General features: G+C 47.4%; 1 pseudogene; it reads left to right on the forward strand.

Annotated features, from left to right (window-relative positions):
• The first annotated feature begins 18,644 nt into the window (after nt 1-18,644).
• On the forward strand, nt 18,645-18,763 carry LOC133364602 (5S ribosomal RNA; annotated as a pseudogene).
• The last annotated feature ends 4,643 nt before the right edge of the window (nt 18,764-23,406 follow it).

Below are 23,406 nucleotides of genomic sequence, written 5' to 3' on the forward strand. Positions count from 1 at the left end.
CTGCCACCATTTGTTACAGTTTCCCTTCAGCCTTGGTCATTTCCTTACCCTCCCTTCTGGTCTGTGAAACCCCAGCCAAGGATCAGGCCTTTGGTAAACCAAATTAAGTATTTATTAAAGATAACAAAGCTAACAAGATTAACAAGATTTCTTCTTAAGGCACATAAGCATATGGTTTTACTCAATACTAATCCGAACTCCACCCCCCTCCTTCTCCACTCTCTCCTGGTAAACCACTCTCTCAAACCCACCAAACAACCCACTCTTTCTCTTCTCCCCCCAGATTCCACTCTCACTCTTCCTTTTATACGTTCAGCCATTTTAAACACTCAGCCAATCATCTAGCATTCTACTGCCCATTCACTCCCCCTCCTCTTTCACTCCACTTACCATGTATCTTCTAAACAACAACACTTACCATATATACATTAATATAGGAACATCACACTTCTCTCTTCTCTTTTTAGGGCAAAAACTATCATGGGTGTTACATCTTCTGAGAACCTCTGGACGGGACAGCCCTTGTGCCAAGGAGCAGCAGGGGAGAGAGCTCAGCAGACAGCCTTTCCCCCTTACATCCAGGGGATTGAGGACCTAGTGGTGTCCATGGCAGCTGCCTACTTCCTGGTCCGTGCCGGACTCATCTTCTGCAACCTCATTTTCATCCTGCCCTTGATCTTCTTCCTTAGTGAAACCAGCTGCTCTTGAGATGAGCAAGAAGCAACCATGAATAAAGGAAGAGTTTGGAAATGTTGGTCATGTGTAGACCCCTTCTTTGGCAGGTGGGTCAGGCCTCTGTGCCAGGGGTCTGGAGGCTCAGGCCTTGGGGCCAAATGTGGCCCTCCAAACCTCTCCATCTGGGCTAGGGTTGCCAGGTTCAGGGCCTGAGATTGATCCTGTATCTTTAGGAGAAGAGAAAGTCAGCCAAGTGCAGGTGTTCTTGCAACACTGTAATGGGAAAAACCACAAGGTGGAACTCTCCCTTCCCCCTGCACAACTTTTAAAGATACAGAAGACCTCTTGGTTGCCGGGCCTGGCCTCTAATAGGTCTTCTGTATCTTTCAAAGTTGTGCAGGGGGAAGGGAGAGTTCCACCTTGTGGTTTTTCCCATTACAGGGTTGCAAGACCACCTGCACTTGGCTGACCTTCTCTTCTCCTAAAGATACAGTATCAGTCTCAGGCCATGAATCTGGCAACCCTGACTGAGGGCCACCTGAAGAACCTGACTGGCAGCCAGGAGGCTCAAGCGAGAGAGAAGGGTAGGACTTCACGGAGCATGCCATTAACCGATGGGGTTCAGTCTCAGGCCCTGAGCCTGGCCACCCTAGTCTGGCCCTTAGGACTCTCCCCACCCGACCTCCAGCCCTAACTTACCCTCCTTGAGCGTTTTGGCTTGCCTGGAAGGTACCTCTGAATGCTGCTAATGCCTCTTGTTTCCTCGGATGGAGGATGCAGAGCGTTGTGTGTGGAAATGAGCCTGCTGTACAAAGGTAAAACTTACACTTGTTGCTTTGCTCACCCTTTTGTACCTGGCCTTTCCTATGGCTGGCATGTAACGGGGCATTGAAATGCATTGAAAAGTGTGGGCTGAATGAATGATGAATGGGAAGACCTATAAATGTCCCGCAAGCAAAATCAGGATGGATGCTCATTGCCATATAACCTCCCGACAAACAAATCAGGGCGAATGCTCAACAAAGACCAAAGGCGGTTCCACCTCTGCATAAGATTTGTGCAAGGAAATCATGGCAAATGCTCAATAAATGCATTGCCTGGAGGAGCCTTGCGCTGTCTTGTCGCCGCAGGCTTAGGAAGCTTGCAAAGTAGCCTTTGACTGAGTCATACCATTGGCCCGTCCAGCTCAGTATTGTCTACACTGACTGGCAGCAGCTCTCCAGGGCTTCAGGCAGGGGTCTTTCCCAGCCCTACCTGGACATGGGGGACATGTGGGGGATTGAATCCAGGATCTTCTGCATGCACTTTAGTTGCTTGACCACAGAGTTATGGCCGCTCCCCCTTGCCTTGCTGGTTGAGCCCACCCTTTATAAACAGAACAACCCTGTTCTGAACTTCCTCATTTGCTCCCCAAACACCCTGACATTGGCATGCGCTCTGTGGCCACCATGTGCTCATTCAACTAATGGGCACGTTTCCCCACCTGCACCCCAACCAACATGTTCTTGCATGTACTAAGCTCGTAACATGCACTGCGGGCACTTTTCATTCTTTAGGGGAAGGGAAGGGCCTCTGGCTCTTGGACACCAGCCAAAGCAGAAAAGTCTTGCCACATTTCCAGAAAGTCTTCAAGCTCACTCTCAGGTCAATTCCCCCGTGGGCACTCGGGATGTCTACATAGGCCCTGGAAGTGCCGGCTGTCCGGCTCGCCAAAGCAATTACCGTGCAATCCCACCCACGGCAAGGGAGACCAGGGCTCTCAGAGTGATTGAAGAGTTTAATAAAGATACTGTTGAAATACAGGGCTGTGGACTTCAATACCATCCAGGCGCATGATTAATTCCATGTCACCCGGAGAGTGCTGCTTCTCCTTTGTGTTGAAACCATGTGAAAAGATACCCAGGATGTGGAGGGGTGGGTGAGTGGGCACCGATTGGGATTTGGGGTGTGCCGCTCAGAGCCAGCTGGTGGGCTGCTACAAAGCCAGGGTGGGCCTTGCAAGCTAAGGGCCACTTCATACCGTGTCGAATTCGTGGTCACGATGGTGGATGTGGGCTCATGACTGGAAGGAGAAAGGGGTTGCTTTGGAGAGGCAAATGGCGGGGAGCCATGGAACGTCTTTATTATCGCAACTCTGCTTTCCCCAGTTATCATGATTGCAGGCTTTTAATCCTTCTGTCAATGCAGGGGAAAGAATATCTTTTGTTCTCCAGGGCCATAGCTGAGTGGCAGAGCAACTGCTTTGCATGTAGAAGGTCCTAGGTTCAATCATGGCATCTCTAAGTAGGGCTCAGAGAGAGCCCTTGTCTGAAGTACTGGAGAGCCGCTGCCAGTCAGCGTAGACAATACTGAGCTAGATGGACCAATGGTCTGACCCAGCATAAAGAAGCTCCCGATGTCCCTAACCTTGCTTGTGAATGGCCCAGAATGTCTGGATGACGTTTCTCAATGGGTGATAATGGTGAGGAAATAGCTGCAGATCTTTCTGAATGGGAGAGGCCACCAGGACTCAGCAGGTGACACACCTTCTCTCTCTCCTTCCCCCCACCTGGCTGATACCCTGCCCCAATCCTTCCAGCTAAGGCCAGAAGTAACAGAAGAAACAGGTTTTCTCCCCCTGTTCCAGAAATAAACATAGAAAAATGCAGTAATCCTATTACTGGCCTTGCCCCATACTCTGACCTTTATCTTCTGCAGTTTAAGAGTTTAAAAAGATGCATGACTGATTTTTAATTAATTTAGAAATTTAGCATTGAAGTCTATAATAGCACCAGGCATGCTCAGTAAGAACCAACTGTCCGTGTTCTAAAAGCCAGACCCACAGCTGTTTGGCTTGGCTAATCAGGGGCCACACCCATGCCAAACATTTATTCTACTTCAAACAGCATGGCTTCCCCCAAAGAATCATGGGAAATGTAGTTTGTGAAGGTTGCTGTTAGTTAATAGGAGACTCTGATTCCTTTGACAGAGCTCCAGTGGCCAGAGTTGCCACCTCTCACCATATGCTCAGAGGCACATGTTACCAAATTCTTCCAAGCTACACAGGAAGTGGATTGGACTGTGAAAGACCAACCAAAATTGTGTTTGCATTCTGACAAATTTGTAGGGCAGTCCAATATCTCAGAAAGGAGGTCAGGTCTCCTATTCCCCTGGTGCATTCACTATAGCTGCCCAATTTCCCTGCTTTTTAAAGTTTGATAGAAATATCTGTTGGCTATAAGTACATTCTTAAACTACAAGGGGTTTTTGCCTATTAGTGAATTTTCTCTCCATTCAATCTGGATTTACCTGTGCCAGGAAAAATCCTGTAAGTTTTTCCAAACCCCATTCCCTATTGTCAGCAACCCATTTGTGACTCTTTACAACAACCTTCACCAACCTGGTGCCTTCCAGATTTTTTAGACTACAGCACTCCTCAGTGTGGTGGCTTGGGTGATGGGAGTTGTAGTCCAAAAAGCCTGGAGAGTAACAGTTTGGTGAAGGCTGCTTTGCAATATTAAGCATCCTTCTTGAAGCCCCCCATGGAAGCAGAGAGCAAGCAAGCTGGGAGCTGAGGACACCTGGCATGTAACCTCTGCCTGTGTGCATCCTACAGGTCTTAGGTAGAACAAAAGTTGCAAATAGCACATTTTCTCAAGCTGGAATTCTAATTATATGAAGCAGCACAGCCACTGCTCAAAAAGAGATGCATGCACAAGTAATTTGTTTTTAATCAGGAACCATCCAATAGCCTCTTAAGAGTTCAAAGAGGAAACAAGACCATTCTTGCTTGCAAACTTCACAATCAGCTTCTAGAAATGTTCATTTAATCCACTGTGGTGCTGGACCCTTCAGACTTGCTTCTTCACAAACAGCTTAACATTCCCAAAGAGACAGGACAACCACACAGCAAAGGGTGAGCTCATAACCTGCAGCTTGAAAGACCCCATCCTGCAATCACAACAAAAATGTAAGAAATAATACCAGATAGACAAGAACTGATTCAACACCCCCTTCCTAATTAAACATGCATTGCATAATTTCAGTTTACCTTATACAAAGGTGAGAAGGGCGCAGAAATATTATGCAGCTCCTCAACAGAACAAGCTTTCAATTCCCTTCCGGCTTTCCACTGAGTGACTCTGCTCTGTTGGGCTAAACCAAAGGGGTGTTCACATGCCAGAGCTCCCCTTTGTGTAAACATGATGCTTGGCAGAGCCTCCTCTTCACATGCAGGAGATCCCACGTTCAATCGCCAGCATCTTCAGGTAGGGCTAGGAAGGCTCCTGCCTGAAACCCAGGAAAACTGCTGCCAGCCAGTGCAGACCAGGGGCTCCCATCCTGTGGTCCGACCATGGACCATCAGTGGGTCCGTGAGCTTCATTCAGGTGAAGGTGAGCAGGATGGACCGGAAGTGACAGGGGGACGACACGCTTGAAAGGAGCAGAAAGATTTAGCAGTGCAGCGAATGCAAGGCTAGAATTAAGAAGTTGAATCTTGATTCATGGAGACACATTTCTCATACTGTATTTGACTGTGCTACAATTTGAATTCTGTTGAATGAAATACAATATATCAGAAATAAAAGCAGCAATGAAAATGCAGTTCAAAACCATACAGCATTGAGCACGGTGCATTGCAATTCCTACAACAAGCAAATAATAATAATAATAATAATAATAATAATAATAATAATAATGGAGTAGTCTGCCAAACGCTCAGCAATTTTCAAGTGGTCTGTGGTGCAAAATGTTTTGGTTATTTTATTTATCTGTTACATTTATACCCCGCCTTTCTTCCACCATGGAACCCAAGGCGGCATACATGTGGTTCCCAAGCAGTCTCCCATCCAGGCACTGATCAGACCCAGACCTGCTTGGCTTCAGCAAGGTGGTGGCCTCACGTGCCTTCAGACCACAGCCTGGGACTATTGGGGAAGCTCTAGTAGATGATACTGAGTGGTCGGTATAAGACAGCTTCCTGGGCACCCACAATCAGAAGCATTGTGAATTCTCAGTGCCTGTTTGTCAATAACTCAAATGTTACCAAAAATAAAAGATAACATAGCAGAATTGTCCCTTGCACTTTTCAGCTTTGGGGCAGGAGGGAGCCTGTAACAACATATCCTATATGCTAATAGCAAACTGAATTCTCTGAGTCAAAATGACACCTTTACGCACATGCGAGAGGGAGGCGTTAGCAGACTTGGGGAACCGCCAAGATTCTCAGAAGTACAAAATATATTTTTTAGGGGTGAAAAAAAACCCAAGGGGAGCATAGCCCCTCCCCCGTCAAACAGCCTAAGGAGGGCTGAGCGTGCTCAGAGGCCATGGGGAAAACAAACAAGCAAAAAAAACACAAAGGAAGAGGGAATGGAATGGAGTATCCTGGAAGGGGGCACGGCTGGCTGGCTGGCTGAAACTGAACAGGAGCATTGCACACTTTAATATGTGAACATAACATAAGAAGACAATGAGAGCCTGGCTGCTGGATCAGGCCAGTGGCCCATCCAGTCCAGCATCCTGTTCTCACAGTGGCCAACCAGGTGCCCCCATGGGAAGCCCACAAGCAGCAGGACCTGAGCAGGGCAGCACTCTCCCCATTTGTGGTTCCCATCAATTGCCATTCAAAGGCATGCTGCCTCCGACAGTGGAGATAGAACACAGCCATCATGGCTAGTACCCATGTTATTGCTGGTTCCAGTTGCATGGATATATTATACTGCCCAGTGCAGGAGAGGCAAACTGGTGGGTAGGCTTTACTGTGCCATATAGGGTTGCCAGGTTCAGGGCCTGAGACTGATCCTGTATCTTTAGAAGAAGAGAAAGTCAGCCAAGTGCAGGTGTTCTTGCAACCCTGTAATGGGAAAAACCACAAGATGGAATACTCCCTTCCCCCTGCACAACTTTTAACTATACAGAAGACCTCTTGGAGTCTGGGCCTGGCAACCAAGAGGCCTTCTTTAAAAGTTGTGCAGGGGGAAGGGAGTATTCCACCTTGTGGTTTTTCCCATTACAGTGTTGCAAGAACACCTGCACTTGGCTGACTTTCTCTTCTCCTAAAGATACAGAAGACTTCTTGGTTGCCAGGCCCAGCCTCCCAGAGGTCTTCTGTATCTTTAAAAGTTGTGCAGGGGGAAGGGAGAATTCCACCTTGTGGTTTTTCCCATTACGGTGTTGCAAGAACACCTGCACTTGGCTGACTTTCTCTTCTCCTAAAGATATAGGATCAGTCTCAGGCCAAGAACCTGGCAACCCTAGCATAGCCAGTCCCTTCCTCTTCCTCTCCCAGAGCCTCATAGCCCCCCAAAACCAGCAGCACAGGTGGCATTTGTGCCAAGGGTTGCTCCTCCAATCTCCTTAAGCCTGGTCTACACACACCGCAGGAAAAAGGAGGAGGAGGGTAGATAGCACTCCTTCAGACCTGAGGACTGGGGAGAACATTTCTGAGTGTTCCCTTCTGTTATCAGCTCTCTGCAAATGCAAGACTGGCCCTCTGCAGCTGGATTTCTCTGCAGCTGGGCAGCCACCTGTTGAGTATGCTTTATTTATTTATTTATAAATACATTTGTATACCCCTATTTTGTTAAAAACATCAAAGCAGTTTACAGCAAGTTTAAAGCAAAACATACAATTAAAAAAAATTAAAAATACAACAAAAACAAAGGTCAACTGTTGCAAAAAAGGCATCTTCTTTATTGCCTGCATAAGCCTGGTGGAACAGAGAGGTTTCCAGCAGGTGTTTAAAAGTTGAGATGGAAGGCACTTGCTGAACCAGCTGGCAGAGCATTCTGGAGAACTGGACTGAGGAAGTGAAGGCTCGAATTCCTGTCCGTGTTAAATGAGCCTTGCCAAGTTGGATTCCTGCATTGAGCAGTGGGTTGAAATCAGGGCTGAGTGAGGTTGGAGTTCTGCAACATCTGAAGGGCATCAGGTTGGCCTTGTCTAAAATTCCCTAGCTGCACCACTACTTGATGGGCTTGTTTTCTATTTGCAGAGTTCTTTTAAAAACAAGGGCTAATATTCTGAAGCAGCATCCCCTACCTGTAGTTTGACATGGTATGGTCCATTCTGCCACCTCATGCCCACCTCCTTCTCCTGCATATGGAGAGCAAACTTCAGTTCTGGTGCATCAGCTGCTAGTGGCGCAGAAGCATTTGCGATCATTTCCTGCTTGTGGGCTTTCCAGAGGCATCTGGTTGGCACCTCTGAGAGCAGGATGCGGGGCCAGATGGGCCTTTAGCCTGATGTGGCAGCCAGGCTCTTCTCGTGTTCTCACCTTCCTATTGGCTGCTTGGCTGGTGACCTCATAGGTGGGTGGCGGCTTTGTTCTCTGCTTCACAATGGGAGCTCTCTGAGCACGTGAGACCCACGTGCTCCCACCATGAAATGGCACCTTAACCAAGATGCTGCACCTGTTGGACTATAGGAGCTCTCTCTGGCCCACAGGTTAGCTCCAGACTGCAGTCTGAGAGGTGCAGACCATGGACAGCCTTCTGGGTGGGAATTTGGTGCTGGGAAGGTGGGCAGAGCTGCTTAGGGGGAAACTGGACATCAACCAAAGGATGAATATTCTTGGAGGTCTCTGCATAAGCAAATGGGGCCCTGTAACTGGGTGGCTGAAAGTAGACTTTGCACCCTATCCCATGGACTGAGGGCAATAAGTAGCCACCTTAAAAGACAAAAACCCTGTTAACAGAAGGGTATCATCAGAGCTCCTCAGGAGAGCAGGAATAAGACACACCTCAACTGTTGTGGCCCCACAGCTCTCCAGAGCTAGCTGCTAATATGGTGTGTGTTTTGGACTACAACTCCCATCAGCCCCAGTCAGCATGGCTGTGCTAGCTGGGGCTGATGGGAGTGGTAGTCCAGAACATCTGGAAGGCACCAGGTTGGTGAAAGGTGCTCCAGACCTTTGAAGAGCTGTCTAGGCATGAGCAATACCTTTTTTTGCTGCTGGTGCTCCTTATTTTAGCTGTTGGGTTTGCTAAAATTATGTTTTAATTTGGGGCAGGTTGTGTCTTCTTATTGCTGCTTTCTTAAGATTGTTTGTGGGTGTGGTTTGTTTTTTGAAAAGTCATCTTACTAGCCATTGGAACTGCATTTTAAAAAATTGTTCTTGTGTAATCCTCCTTGAGTCAGTGGCCTACAAATAGTTTAAAATAAAAAACTAGATTCTTCCTTCTCAGCCGCAAGCTCACTCAGGGATGAACAAAACCTGATGCAAAACATGTCATTTGTAAACATGTCAACTAATTATTGGTGTGGGGAGGGAGAGGAGGGCTAATTTTCACCAGGACTGCAAGGCACAGGAAGGGGAGGTTTATACCTTTCTTCTGTGCTATGCTCTTGGTGAAAATCACTTTCTCCAAAGCTGTAGTCCTGTCAAATATTGCCTCTCCATGTGCCTATTAAGAGGACTACATTCCCTTGCAGGGAATCTTCTGAGGGCCGCATGCCAGTGATGGGCAGGGCCAGAGGCAAAAATGTGTCATGTAACCGAAGAAAAAGTGTGCAGAGCAATGGATGCAGCAGCAGCGCCTGGTGGCTCCATGTCAGCGGAGCAGTGGAATCCACTCCGGGTTTTAGTCTGAATTTTCAAGGAGCTATCCAAGGTGCTGAAACATATTTCCAAAACGGGTTCATAACTTTGGACAGCTCTTTTAAAGGTCAGAGTAAAACCTGGAATGGATTCCACTGCCCTGCTGACACGGAGTCATCAGCCACCACTGAATGGATGTGCCTCTGAACGTTCTACAGTAAGCTACATTCCAGCCATGCACGAGTCACGAGTTTGTTTTACACTGGCATTAAATCCAGTTCACAGACACATTTCCAACCAGGCAACAGCACTCAAGGGGGGAGTGCAGCATGGCCAGTGAGAGGTGTGGCCTTAGGAGAGTCCCTAGGGCCAGGCAGAGAGGCCTGGAGAAGGCCACACTCAGCTCCTGAAGTTGCCCACCCTTGGGTTAGATGTATGCAAAACCTCTGTACAGCCTGTTTTTATGAGTCAGGAAGAAGTCCTGTTCAGTGCAATTAATAACTCTGCATAGGATTTCACTGTTCATTGACTAAAAAGGCATCCTCAATTAATCAGATGGCAGTTCGCTGCTACTGGTTGTTGTTCTTTTGAAAGAGGAACCCGACACATTATTTTTGTCATACGCACTTATAAAAAGGATAGATGAGACATTTCTTCACATACATTACAGCCACGCTGGCTGGAGGGAATCCCAAACATGGGCATACTGGTCAGGGCTAATGAAATTTGTAGCAGAAATACGGCTGTGCTGGCTGGGGTTGATGACAGCTGCAGCCCAAAACATCCAGAGGGCACCTGGTTGGGGAAGGCTGTCCATGGTACTATGCAACTTCCCCCAGATTGAAACAATCCATTCATCAGTTAATCTTCACTGGAACCATCACCTGATTAAATGTCTTCTAAGTTGGGTTGACAGTCTCCTCTGGCACTTGTGAATGGCCTCTTCTGCCAATTGTCTCAAATTCACCCAAGGCTCTTGTCTGTTCCTTTCCAGGGAAAGTGCCACAGAATTACAGACCATGATGCTGCCTAGTGGAAGGGTACAGCCATGTGCATTGCCACTTTCATGGTTGCGCTCCCAACCATCTATTACTTCTTGATGAATGACAGGTTCCGTGACCATCTGCTAGCCACTTGCCACTTCCTTGGCCCACTGGCCCACCCACTCTCTGATGTACTCCGCATCACTTCCCATCTGGGTCGCCGCATCGTCTACTTCTTCTTCTCTGCTGTCCTCTCCTTGCTGCTCTCTGCTGTCTCCTCGTGGTTGCAGTCCAAGATGATAGAGGAATCTCCTGAGGCGTCTGAAATCAGCAGGACTTGGAGATAGCCCCATTGCAAAGCAAGACCCTGAGGAAGCTTCCTATTTGCATCAAACACTGCAATAAACACACATGTCTCTTGCATGGACAAGTGTATGGCTTTCTTCTGGTGCTAAACTGGGCATGGGGAGAGCACTGTTGCACTCAGGTCCTGCTTGCAGGCTTCCCAGAGGCATCTGGTTGGCCGCTGTGAGAACAAGATGCTGGCCTTGATTGGCCTGATTCAGCAGGCTCTTTTTATGTTCTCGTGGGAGGCCCTTGTCTAGTCTGGTAACCAGGTAAAATGAGGTTAATGGTGGCCAGCACTAAGGGTGGGTGAATCTGTCACCTTTAGTTTCACGTAGTTTCTTGTTTTTCCCCAACCTTAAGTTCAATTCTCCACTCTGTGATTTTTTAAAAAAGGGTCCACATGAAAATTTATCAGCATTTCAGTACAAATTTATAAGCACATTTTCTATGCAATTCTGCCTAATATGTGCATTTTTGCAAAGCAATTTCCCCTAAAATAATGCACTATTTTCACTAATATATGCATTTTTATGCATACTTGACCCTACTACAAGAGTAGCCAACATGGTGCCTTGCAGATGTTTTGAACTCCAACTCCCATCAGCCCCAGCCAGCATGGTCAAAGGTCAGGGATGATGGGAATTGAAATCCACAGGGCACATCACATTGGTTGGCTCTGCCCTAGTCAATGCATTGCGCTCCAGTTACTTGGCTGGAGAATTGCATTGCAAAACTTCGAAGGATGGCTGAGTTTTGGTTCAATTTTTTCTGTTGCTGCTCCTGTTTATAATCCTTCGGCACGGCATTTTTCACCTCTTGCCTCCTGACAGCTTCCATCGACTCGGCTCTTTTCGCCTCCTGTCTTCGCTGCCATTCTTGGGTCAGCTTTTCCTCAATAAACGCAACGTTCAAACCTCCGTCAGGCATGGCTTTGAAAGCCATGACCATATTATTCCAAGTCCCATCGAGTGAAGCCAGGATCAGATAGGTCTTCTGAAGTTCAGAGTGTTCGACGCCTCGGTCTGTCAGCTCAGCAAACAGGCGTCTGAATTCCGTGAGATGCTCACACATGTCGCACTCACCCGTGAAGCGCATTTGATACAGCTTCCGTGCCAAACACAATCTAGATCCCGCAGTCTGTTGCACATGAATGCCTTCCAACCGGTCCCACATCTGTTTGGCGTTTGTAACATCCCTCACGTGTAGCAGTTGAGAGTCTGATAGAGCCAGAAGTATAAAAGCTTGAGCTCGCTCATCGTTCCTAGTCCAAGCCGCTGAAAGGGGTGCAGGGGGTGTACCTTCAATAGCTTCCCATAAATCTTCTTTTACTAGCAAAGCCCGCATTCTCGGCTTCCAGCTGCCATAATTCTTTTCATTAAGCCGTTCCATCGGCAAGCCACCCCCAGACAGGTTTACAGCCATGTTGCTCACCTCCGTCTGGTACAATCAATCAAGCTGCCCTCTCTGGAACTCCGTCTGCCGTTCAGACCAGCAACTTACTCGCGTGTAATGCGCTGTGGATCTGGGCCCATAACCCCTGTTGGCATGTGTGCGTTGTTGCGTGAAACAGCATACATTACCTCCGTGACAGAATGCAATCTCAGCTGTGATGAGAGCGAAAGAGACAAAGGGCTGGGTGACTGGCAGGGCTATCATCACCCATCTAGCTGGGTTTGTGACATCAGTGGTCAAGCAACAGAGTGCTCCCCCCAGGACAGCCACTCCCCTTAAGCTGGGAAGGGGTGTGAGAGCCACCCCTGCCCAATGAACGGGTCAAGAATTCGGACCCAAGGACAGGCACAGGGGTAACATCCGATGCTGAGCTCACTCTAGAAGGGAGGTAAGTTTTGGCTTTCCTGCCTTGGTAGCGTCAAGACCATACATTGGACCCTATTTCACCCCAAGTATTATGAGGGGGGCCGGGTTGTTTTATATCACTGGTTTCCTTGGAGAAGGGAGAATGGCAGAGATGGGGCATGCAGGGATTTTGTAGGAGCAGGCACAGAAGGAAGGGAGCACTCGGGGAGGAAGAAATAGATTGCAAGCAGGGCCAGCCCCTGAATGTAACAACTCAGGAACATGGGGGGGTGCCTTCTACCGAGTCAGACCATGGGTGCATGTAACTCACTTGTGTCTACACTGACAGGCAGCGGCTCTCCAGGGTTTCAGGCAGGTGACATTCCCAGCCACGGATTGAACTTGTGACCTTCCGTGTGCAAGGCAGATGGTGCCACTGAGCTATGGATGCTCCTTGTGAATAAAGGAACTTGCCTGATACCGAGTCATATCACTGATCCACATAGCTCAGTCCTGCTGACACTGACTGATGGTAGAAGTCTCTGTCAGTTTTGCTTCTCTTGGTTGCTTATTTTTCCATTCCTAAATTCAGTCCTCCATACTTCTGCAGCAATTTGCAATTTTTTTAAAAAAAAATCTTCATGAAAATTCTTCAGCATTTTATCATGAATTTCTCCTAATAAACACATTTTTGTAGGTAGTTTCAATGTACCACATCTTGCCATTTCTCTTAATATAATGCATGTTTGCATGATATTTTCACTAATATATTCATTTTAATGCACGCTTTCCTGTAATATTTGCATTTTTGTAAACATTGTACAGTTGGAGAACTACATCACAAAATTCGGACAAGTGCAAATTTCAAAGAGTGGCTGTCTTTCAGCTCTCATATTATATCAGAAAGCACCAGTTTCGTAGGTTTGGCTTGAAAGGCAAAACTGAGTCAAACTTCTCCCCCATCCCGAACACTGACTGGCAGCCGCTCTCCAGGTTCCCAGGCACGAGGGATTCTCAGACCTATTTGGAGATGCCAGGGATTGAGCCTGGAAGCTGCTGCCTGTTCCCAGTGTACAGGCACAGTGATGAGAGTGGAAACATCTGTTGAACTTCTGCCAACCCTGAGGGGGAACTAGCTGGTGGAGGAGAGCGAAGATACGTTGAGAAAGACAAGGAACCCAGAAGGGCAATGGAGTTTCTGCAGGCGTCTTCTGTTTTAAAGTCTGCTGAAAATGTTTCTGTGCTGTGAAGCCTACATATTTTCTCTCTCTTTCCCTCCTCCTCCCCTCCTGCTCCTGGCTTTGGGCCGGAACAAAACCACACATCTTCCCCTTCCACCTTCATTTGCTGCGGGGTTGAGAATAAGATCCTTGTTAACAAACAAACAAACAAATTGGAGACTGTGCAGGAGAGAAAGTGAGCAAGCGAGAGACCCCCTTCAGCCCAAGTTCTCCCTTCCCCTACCTCATTTTCCATTTTCCCTTGCTTGCTTGCTCTGTGTCGTCATCTCCATGCTCCTGCCCTTCCAGTGTGCGCCTCCTCCCACAACAACAGATGTCCCTTGGAGCCAAGCAACATGCTTGTTAGCTGCTGAGAAGAGTCTTCTCAGTAGGTGTCATGCTTCCTTTCATTGTGACTGGCTCCAATCAACAGGAAAGGACACTGGAGACATAGGGGCCCTGCTCTCCAAAGAAGAAATGGGGTCTAAGTACTCCCGAGACCCTGGACAACTACACCATCAACACTGCGCTGATTTCCTTGTGCCTCGTCCCTCCCCCTCTCAGTCGGTGGCAGTGGTCCACTGTGTTTGGCAGCCAGGAGACGAATGCAGTCTCACCCACGCTGCCTCACCAACTGCCCCTGGAGCTAGGCATGATGGGAGCTGGAGTCCATGCAACAAGACATAGAAGGCCACAGACTTTCCTGACCCCAATTTAAAGGATTTTTCTCCTTTCCCTGTGCCCCACAAAGGCATTTAATTCCCAAAGCACTGGAATGAAAATCAGATTAAACTTGTTCAAGGAAAGGTGTTAAAACAGCAAATTTTGCGAACAAATAATCAAAGGATCAAGAGCAGCATAAAAGCAAACACAAACTATGAAATAACCCACTTATTGTGAGCAAAAAATAAATGTAGCATTGATAAAGAGGGATGGGGAGAAATTCAATGCAGTTCCCATTTAAAGGCGAACCTGCTCAGTTTGCACTTTCCAAAACAACACCCTAGCTGAAATGCAGCCATCCTTCGCAATTTGCCCTTCTCCAAATTTTGCAGTGCGGTTCTGCAGCCGTAGCATGTGCATACAAAAATGTGTACTGCAGTAAATTGTGCCTAAAGATGCATACATTTGTGAAAATAACATAGAGAAATGCATTATATGAGGGAAAACTGCTTTGCAAAAACGTGTATTAGGCACAATTGCTTTGCAAACGTGTGTTTATTCTGAGAAATTTGCACTAAAACACTGATGAATTTTCATGAGGACTTTTTTTTAAAATTGCAAACGGATGTGGAAATGTGGAGACTGGAACTTAAGGCTGGAAAACAATGAGAAAGTGAAGCTGACAGATTCGCCCAGCCCAAAGGATAAGTGGGATCCGCAACAAAATGTTGTAGCATAGTGCGCTGCTACTGAGGATTCCAGCCTCTAGTTTCCATTTCCCCAGCAGCATAGTCTGCATTTTATGACCACTGAGTACATTCAGTCCTCACTGCATTTTTGTTTGGATTCCCCTTTTTCAGGCGTGTGTGTGTAGTTCCCCTAAAGCCTTTTTGTACTTCTGGAAACCTCGATGTAACAAATAGGCTCAAGCATCACTACCCTGTCTGCTCTTTGCTGCTTACTCTGCCGTAGTTCTGCCAGTATCTACAGTAATAACCCTTCGTATGAACCAATGGACAATCGTTCCAACATCCCCAGCCAATTTTAGCTCGCGCACAGGGATGATGGGAGTTGACATCCTACAACATCCGGGCACCCAACATCGAGGCCCAGTGCTTTTGGCTACATCAGCAAAGGCACCTTGGGAAAGGGCCGCAGCTCAATGGTAGAGCGTCTGCCTCGCATGCAAAATGTTCCAGCTTTAATCCTTGGCAACATCCCTGGAGAGACGCCTGCCTGAAACCCTGGAGAGCTACTGCCAGTCAGTGCAGACAATACTGAGCTAGATGGACCAAAGTTCTGAATACAAGGCAGCTTCCTAGGTTCTTATGCCTGAAGAGAGCTGTGTGGGACCTGCGTCAAAATGTTGCAGCGTGGAATGCTCCTGTGTGCTGCTCCAGTCGGCCAGCCATGCCTTCCTCCAGCATATGTTCTTTTCCCCGTCCTACCTAGTTTTCCATTCCCCCCTCCAGCAGTCAGTCCTTCTGTGGCCACTGAGCAGCACTTTCTTAGTTCTCACTTGTGATACATAAGGAATGGCATCCACAGCATGAAGATTGCAGACAGAGGGAATGATTAAAATGCCCAGGCAAGTAAAAAGGTCTGCACCTGGCAGCACCCGAAACATAGCACTGAAGGCACCAAAGGCAGGCATGTCTGGGGAGTTTGGGTTGAGTTGTGAGAAAACAGACTGTGCACCTGTGGAGATGGTTGATTTAGTTCATTATTTACTGCACTGCCCACTGAAGGCCTCTCCTAGAAAGAAATTGTTATCTTGTCTTCTGTTGCAACGTTGTGGGTGGCCAATACAGGAGATACTTACTTGCTTGTTTTCCGATGAATAGGAGTATATACCATGGGTTGTATTCAGCATCGTGTGAAGCAGATTGTGCCATCAGCGCAAGGATTTCTTCTTGCACAATGGGACAACCTCCCCCTCTCCTCCCCTTAAATTTGTCCTGGGAGTTTCCCCTACCCTCCAGAGCAGATTTGGGGACAGCATGGAGCATGCACAGGGGAAGAGAGAGGGGAGGAATATCCTGTTGTGCTACCGCTAATCCTTGTGCTAGTGCACCTTTTTAGCTGGATACCACCCCATATCAACTTGCCCTGTTTGCAATTGCAGCAATGAAACTCCAAGTGCGAATCTTGAACCAAATGTCTGGGGAGTTTGTAAAGGTGACTTCTTCATATGAGCGAGCTAAATCTAAGAGGAACCCCGGAAAGTTGTAAAGTTTATTTTAATTTTGAATGAATTTTAAACAAAGAGTATATTTATCCATGTTTTAAAGTCTGTGCTCATAGGCATTTTACTGTATTTGCAATGGCCTATGGCTACAAGTAAATATTAATGGTATCCAACCCTGCGCATGTGGACTTCTGCTTGTGCAACAGGACTTCCCTTTCCTCTCACCATATACCCCCAAAATTTGTTCTGGAGGGTCCCTCAACTCTCTAGAGCAGATTTTGAGGGTGTGTGGGGCGCTGCAGAGGGGAGGAGAGGAGACGAAGTTCCAGTGCGCAAGGAGAAGGCTGCTGGATTCGCTACAGCCCTATGCTTCCATAGATGGGGTGCCACCACTGGAAAAGCCCTTTCCCCAATCACATCCTGCCTCCGCTCAGAAGGCAGGGGTACCTGGAGAAAGACCGCGGGAGAAGAAATCCCCAGTTGCCTGTCTCCTCTCTAGGTATCTTTTAGACAGCCCAGGGTATCCATAGAAAAGTTGGACTACAGCAGGATTTCTGTGCCTCTCCAGGGGGATCGCCATGGCTCGCCAGAAGCCATCGCAAGAGCAGCAGTCGGAGCTGTCGCCGCTGCTGTCGACTCCCTGCTGCAAAGTAGTGGCCATGTCCATCGAGGGCGGCGGGTTCCTGGAGTCCTTCTTCAGTGGCATCAAGATGGTCCTGAGCATCATTCTGTTCCTGGGGGTCTGTGCCTTCACAGCCTACGTTGCCTTGCTCTGCACCGCCCTCCTGTTTGCGGCCGTCCAGGTCCTGTTCAGCACCCTCATCCCCTCGGCTCTCCTCATCCTCCAGTTCCTGCTTTCCGCTCTGCTGCTCCTCTTCTGCCTGCAGTGGATGAGTGAGATCTTGGCACAGCAGTTCCACGTCCATGAACCGGTTTTGTGAGCTCTCACTGAATACAGCACCAAGGAGGATGGGGGGCTGTGCCTGGCTGTGTTTCTTCTCCCTGGGGCAGGCCGGGGCGAGGGGTTCAGGTGTGGACTAAATGTGTGTGTGTGTATGCATGCAGGGGAAGGATGTGGGTTCCACTCTCTAGTCCAGGGTCACATTGCCTCGAAAGTAATCTGTTGGGGGAATGAAGCCAGTGGTGGGTGAGTCGAGCAAAAAGAGGGTGAGAGAACACCTCTCTCTCTCTCTCTCTCTCTCTCTCCCCCTCTCCCTCCCTCTCTCTCTCTTAAACATTCTCTCTTTTTACTCTTTCTCTCTCTGCCATCCCTTCTCTCTTTCTTTTGCCCTCCCCTCTCTCTGTGTATAGCTGGCAGCCAGGGGAGGGACAGTTTGTTCTTGCCAGAGGTCTGAAACTCTGACAGCCCTCAGGCCACCTGTTGGCTGACCTGTATGCTCTATCCCATTGGAAATCTCTCCTCCAAAGTGCAAAGTCACACGCCCTTGATCGAGGGACAGCCAGCTTTTTTCTGGTCCAACCAGTAAAACCATGTTTAGCCAGGTGATCATGACTAGCATCTCAGGAGCCAGCCAACTCCAGATTCTTCCAGTACTCTGGAAGAGCATGAAGATTCTGCCCTGACCCTACACCTGCCCTTCTAGACTCTTCCATGCTCCAACCCAGCCCTTAGAAATCCCTCCATTGTCCACTTCTGCTCTTTCAGATTGTCCCAGACCATAGATCTTCCTATGCTATTTTCTGCTCAGAGGCAGAAGAAACCCCCATTAACATTGGATGGTGGTTGCTTGTGTTTTTTATTTGGGGGGGGGGAGCAATCAAATGGGCAAAGAATTAGATGAGGGAGGGTGCTTAATCATGGGGATTCATTTAAAGACAAAAACCATAGTTGGGTCTCCAGGGTTACCGTCCAATTGTCCAGCAAGGCTTGCTGGGGCTGATGGGAGCTGTCCTTCAGCAACCTTCAGGGGGCCAAACATTCCCCACATCTGGACATGGGGATTCCTTCCAATAGAGGACTGTCCTCTGTAAAGTAGGATTCACACCCTCCCTACACACCCTCTATAATTTCATCACTAAAAGCAGGTCGAGAACTTCTTGCTTGAGTGTTGTTTCTCCTGGGTGAAATCTTCTTCAACTGCTGGGTGTCAAGAGAGTAATGATAAAAATGAATCATACCTTGAGATTATGGTGTGAGTGACACAATCCTTGTCCCACGTGTGCCGATAATGCAAACATTTTAAAGGTATTGGTTACTGGTTCATTAAAAAACAATTTTTATATCTATCTATCTTTGGCCATACTACCCTGAACACACCCGATCTCGTCTGATCTTGGAAGCTAAACAGGGTCAGGCCTGGTTGGTACTTGGAAGGGAGACCGCCTGGGAATACCAGCTGCCGTAGGCTTAGAGGAAGGCAATGCTGAACCACCTCTGAATACCTCTTACCATGAAAACCCAATGAATATACCAAAAAAAGATGCATAGGGTAGCAATAAGTCATAATCGACTTTGTTCTACTTTGTGACGGGGAGTTTGCAAAAAACTTGCCCAAATCCTTCCAAAGAAAGTAAGAATACTCATAAAAGTCTGCTCTGTGTTGGAATTGCTTTTTAATATTTTTTTAAAACCTTTCCCCCCCAAACAATATGTTTTTAACCTGTTTTTTTTTTAAAAAAAGATGTCTTTAAAGCTTTTTCAAAAAAATGTTTTTAAAGTTGTTTTGTTTTAATGTATTTTAAGGTCTGTTTTTATGATGTTTTAAAGTGTTTTTAGTACTTTTGTTTGCCGCCCTGGGCTCCTGCTGGTGGAAAGGCGGGATATAAATCAAATAAATAATAAATAAATAAATAAATGTATTTTTTAAGCTGACATAAACCTCACAAGGTAGTGCACACAACAAAATGCTAAGGTGCATTAAGGCACGTTAAAATGCTTAGATCATAGCATGGTACACAGTTTAAGAGCACAGCTCATAAAGCGTTATCTCAAACACATTCTGTCTGTGTACACACCAGACACTTACAGCACGTTTAAAGCACACGACGTAGCACGGCAGCAGAGGAAGCCGCCCGTACAGATGCAGACCCATTGGCCCATTTAGCTCTTTACTGTCTGGACATCAGGGAAAACTTCCTAACTGTTAGAGCCATACGACAATGGAACCAATGACCTAGAGAGGTAGCGGGCTGTCCAACACTGGAGGCATTCAAGAGGCAGCTGGACATCTGTCGGAAATGCTTTGATTTGGATTCCTGCATTGAGCAGGGGGTTGGACTCGATGGCCTCGTAGGACCCTTCCAACTCTATAACTTGGATCTGGAACCCTTGAGCTGATTTTTTTGGGAAGGTTCTAGCTCTTCAAAGACCTTTGTAGACCCTCCAGGATAAGAAGCAGTCTATCCATGAATGCCAGTTGTTGGGATAAAATAAAAAAGCAGCCTGTTGCTGCTTGGCCGGAAGCATCTTGCCTTGGCCTCTAAAGGATTAGATGGATCCTTCCTAATTCCCTCCATTGCTCCCCCCCAAACCCCCCCCTACCTTCCCACATACAAAGAATGAGCCTCGTTCCTCTACATTTTGCCTTATGTCTCAGGTTCTACAACTGCTAGAAGCTTACTTTTTAAATGAACGCTAGGAGTTTGGATTATGGATTTAGAGAGAGCGAGAATCATTATTATTTAGTATCTTTGTATGCTGCTTTTCATCACCAGGTGACCTCAAAGCGGCTTCCAGAGCAAAAACAAAACAATATAATAAAAACAATTCAGAACATAATAATTTTAAAAAACTACAACAGTATCAATAAATAACACCATAAAATATCCCAAAACGGTGACATCTCAGATCAATCTAGTCTGCAAAGGAGAGAGAAAATCTACAGTTGCTCAGTTTATTATTGCTCAAAGCCATAGGCTACCACAATTCAGTACAAATAGAAATTCAAAATACAAAAAAATACATATAAAAACACAAGCCAATTAAACACATTTCGTCAAACAACAGAGAACATGCAGAAAGTAACAGCAGCAACGAAGCTGAAATAAAACCACCTCTCCGGGGCAAAAGGCACAGTAACCCTCCCTGTAAATTGATGCGCAGATGGTACAGCCATGATAGCACAAGAACACACCCTACTCAACCCCATTAGGTTTTTCTGACGCCTGGCTCTTAGAGCAAATTTTGCCACCCTGGACAGAGACAAAAACATCATTGCTTACTATGGATCACAGAGAGAGCAAGTGCCCCATCCCCCCCCCCATCTTGTGAGTCCCTGTGGTCTACTTGGATATAAGGCAGGCACCGAGGGCCGGATTCCCTTCTGGGCAACCTTCCGGGGGCCACATGCCAGAGGCGGGCGAGGCCAGAGACAAAAATGGACAGAGCAAGGCCTGCTTGTTTTCCCTGCTACATTTGAGTGTGCTTTCAATAAACGTCAGCTTTGTCTGGATCTACCTTGACCGGACATCAGGGAAAACTTCCTAACCGTTAGAGCCATACGACAATGGAACCAATGACCTAGAGAGGTAGTGGGCTCTCCAACACTGGAGGCATTCAGGAGCCATCTGTCGGGAATGCTTTGATTTGGATTCCTGCATTGAGCAGGGGGTTGGACTCGATGGCCTCGTAGGACCCTTCCAACTCTACTATTCTATGATTCTGTGTCTGCACTGGCTGGCAGCAGATCCCCAGGGGTTCAGGCAGGGGCCTCTCCCTGCCCTACCTGGAGATTCTGAGGACTGGACCTGGGACCTTCTGCATGCCGGGCAGGTGCTCTGCTTCTGAGAGACAGCCCCTCTCCTTGGCTCTACATGGCCTTGGGCAAGCTGTTCTCTCAGCCTAAAAGTGTTCCAGGCATCTCTCCCGACTCTACAACGAGATCTCTAAGCGAGGAGGAAGGCTTTTTAAATTGTGGAGCATAATAAAGCACAACTTCCTATTACACGGGTGAGGAACCTGAGGTTCAGGGGCCGGATCCAGGCTTCTCTCCCGAGGCCACGCCCTTGCCAGTCACTGTTAACAATACTGAGCTAGACAATGGGCTGAATCGGTACAAGGCTGCTCTGTATGTTCCTAGATCTCAACTGGAGCCTCTTTCCTGTTGCAACCTCATCAGGCCATTATCCAGCCTCTTGGCTGCCCAGCCTAATTTATGACATCAGTGCCAGGTGATGTGGTCACCAGCTGGCTTGTCCTCCCAGGATAATGGGCCCTGCAGAGGCCACACAAGCCTGTTGGGCTGGCAAGAGCTGGAGTCCAGCCAAGAAGGGAAAGATCTGGATGAAGGAATGAAGACATACATGCTGGAGGAGAACACGCGGGGATAGAAATGGCTCGCTCAGAAAGCAGCCGGTGAGTTGAAGGCTTCTCCAGCACCATGGTCTCTGGAGTTCCTAATGGTGGGGGTAATTCTCAGTGCGCTTCAGCTGGAAGGCACCAGCCTGGGGTAGGTTGGATTAAGATGTTTCTGGGCTGCTGAAAAAGTCAACATTTGGCACACCGGAAGCCCAACAAGTATTTATTTGTCTGTTTGTCTCTCTGTGGCTGTGTACACACGCACCATAACTGTAGTGCACATTCAAAGCACATTAACCCCTCTCTCCAAAAATCCTGGAAACTGTAGTTTACTCCTCACAGAGCTACAATTCCCAGCACCCTTAACAAACCACCATTCCCAGGATTCTTTAGGGAGGGAGGCAATGTGTTCGGAATGTGCTTTAATATGTTTGGGATGTGTTTTAAAGGTATAGTGTATATGCAGACTGTGTGAACTGTATTCTGGTGGCTCACACATATAGAATCAATTAGGAATTATACAGCCATGAGAGTGGTTGTATACTATAGCCAGCATGGTTTTTTCACATTCCGCAATGTTAAATTGAAAATACCCCCATGCCATTCTGATGCTTCCTATAAGCTCATTTCAAAACAAAACCTTACAAAACTTATAGTCCTGAACTCAGAAACGCTTCCTTAACAACCCTGCCAATTTTCATGGTGATACACAAAAGAGTCACAGAGAATAGACAGTTCAAAGTGTAAAAAGAGGGGGGAAACCCCAGAGCCCTTTTGGACTTTTTTCTCTGAGAGTTCTCATAATCTGTTGAAATTCATTAAAAATCAGCCATGTTCACAGAGTACCTGTTATCCTCTTACTGATCTTGCTCCATACTCTGACCTTCATCTTCTGCAGTTTAAAAGTGAAAAAAAAATGCCTGGCTGATTTTTAATTGATTTAAGAAATGTAGCATTGGAGTAAGAACCAACTGTCAGTGTTCTAAAAGCCAGACTCACAGCTGTTTGGCTTGGCTAATCAGGGGGCCACACCATTTATTTCACTTTAGAAAGTTATGGCTCCCCCCCAGAGAATCCTGAGAAGTGTAGTTTGTGAAAGGTGCTGAGAGGAGATTCGTATTCCCCTGACAGAGCTCCAGGGGCCACAGTGGCTTAACAGTCAGCCACTCTGACTGAAGGTCTGTAAGGGGAACAGGGCGTCTCCTAGCAACTGTCAGAACCCTTCACTAACTACATTTCCCAGGATTCTTTGGGAGAAGCCATGACTGTGTAAAGTGAAATAAAGGTCTGGTGTGGATGTGGCCAGGGACAGCTTTGGTTTAAATTTGGGTGGGAGGCTTCATGTGCCTGCTGTAGAATAAAAAGGTGGGGGAAACTCTGAAAAGCAATGATGTTTTCCATTTGGTAAGGAAAGGGGCTTCCCCTCTGCCCAGTGCCCGCCAACCCACCCACCCAATCCCCTCTCCCTTTCTCCCTCCTCCTCCCCTCCCTGCCCTCTTCCCCCCTCCCCTCCCTCCCTCCCTTCCCCCCTCCCTCCCTCCCTCCCTCCCTCTCACTCAGGTCAGTTTCACCTGTTCTAAGCATGATTTGTTGTTGTTATGTGCCTTCAAGTCGATTTCGACTCATGGCGACCCAATGAATCAGCAACCTCCAACAGCATCTGTTATAAACCACCCTGTTCAGATCTTGTAAGCTCAGGTCTATGGCTTCCTTTATGGAATCAATTTATCTCTTGTTTGGCCTTCCTCTTTCTCT

This window comes from Rhineura floridana, chromosome 9, assembly GCF_030035675.1.
Source record: "Rhineura floridana isolate rRhiFlo1 chromosome 9, rRhiFlo1.hap2, whole genome shotgun sequence".
Lineage (NCBI taxonomy): Eukaryota > Metazoa > Chordata > Lepidosauria > Squamata > Rhineuridae > Rhineura > Rhineura floridana.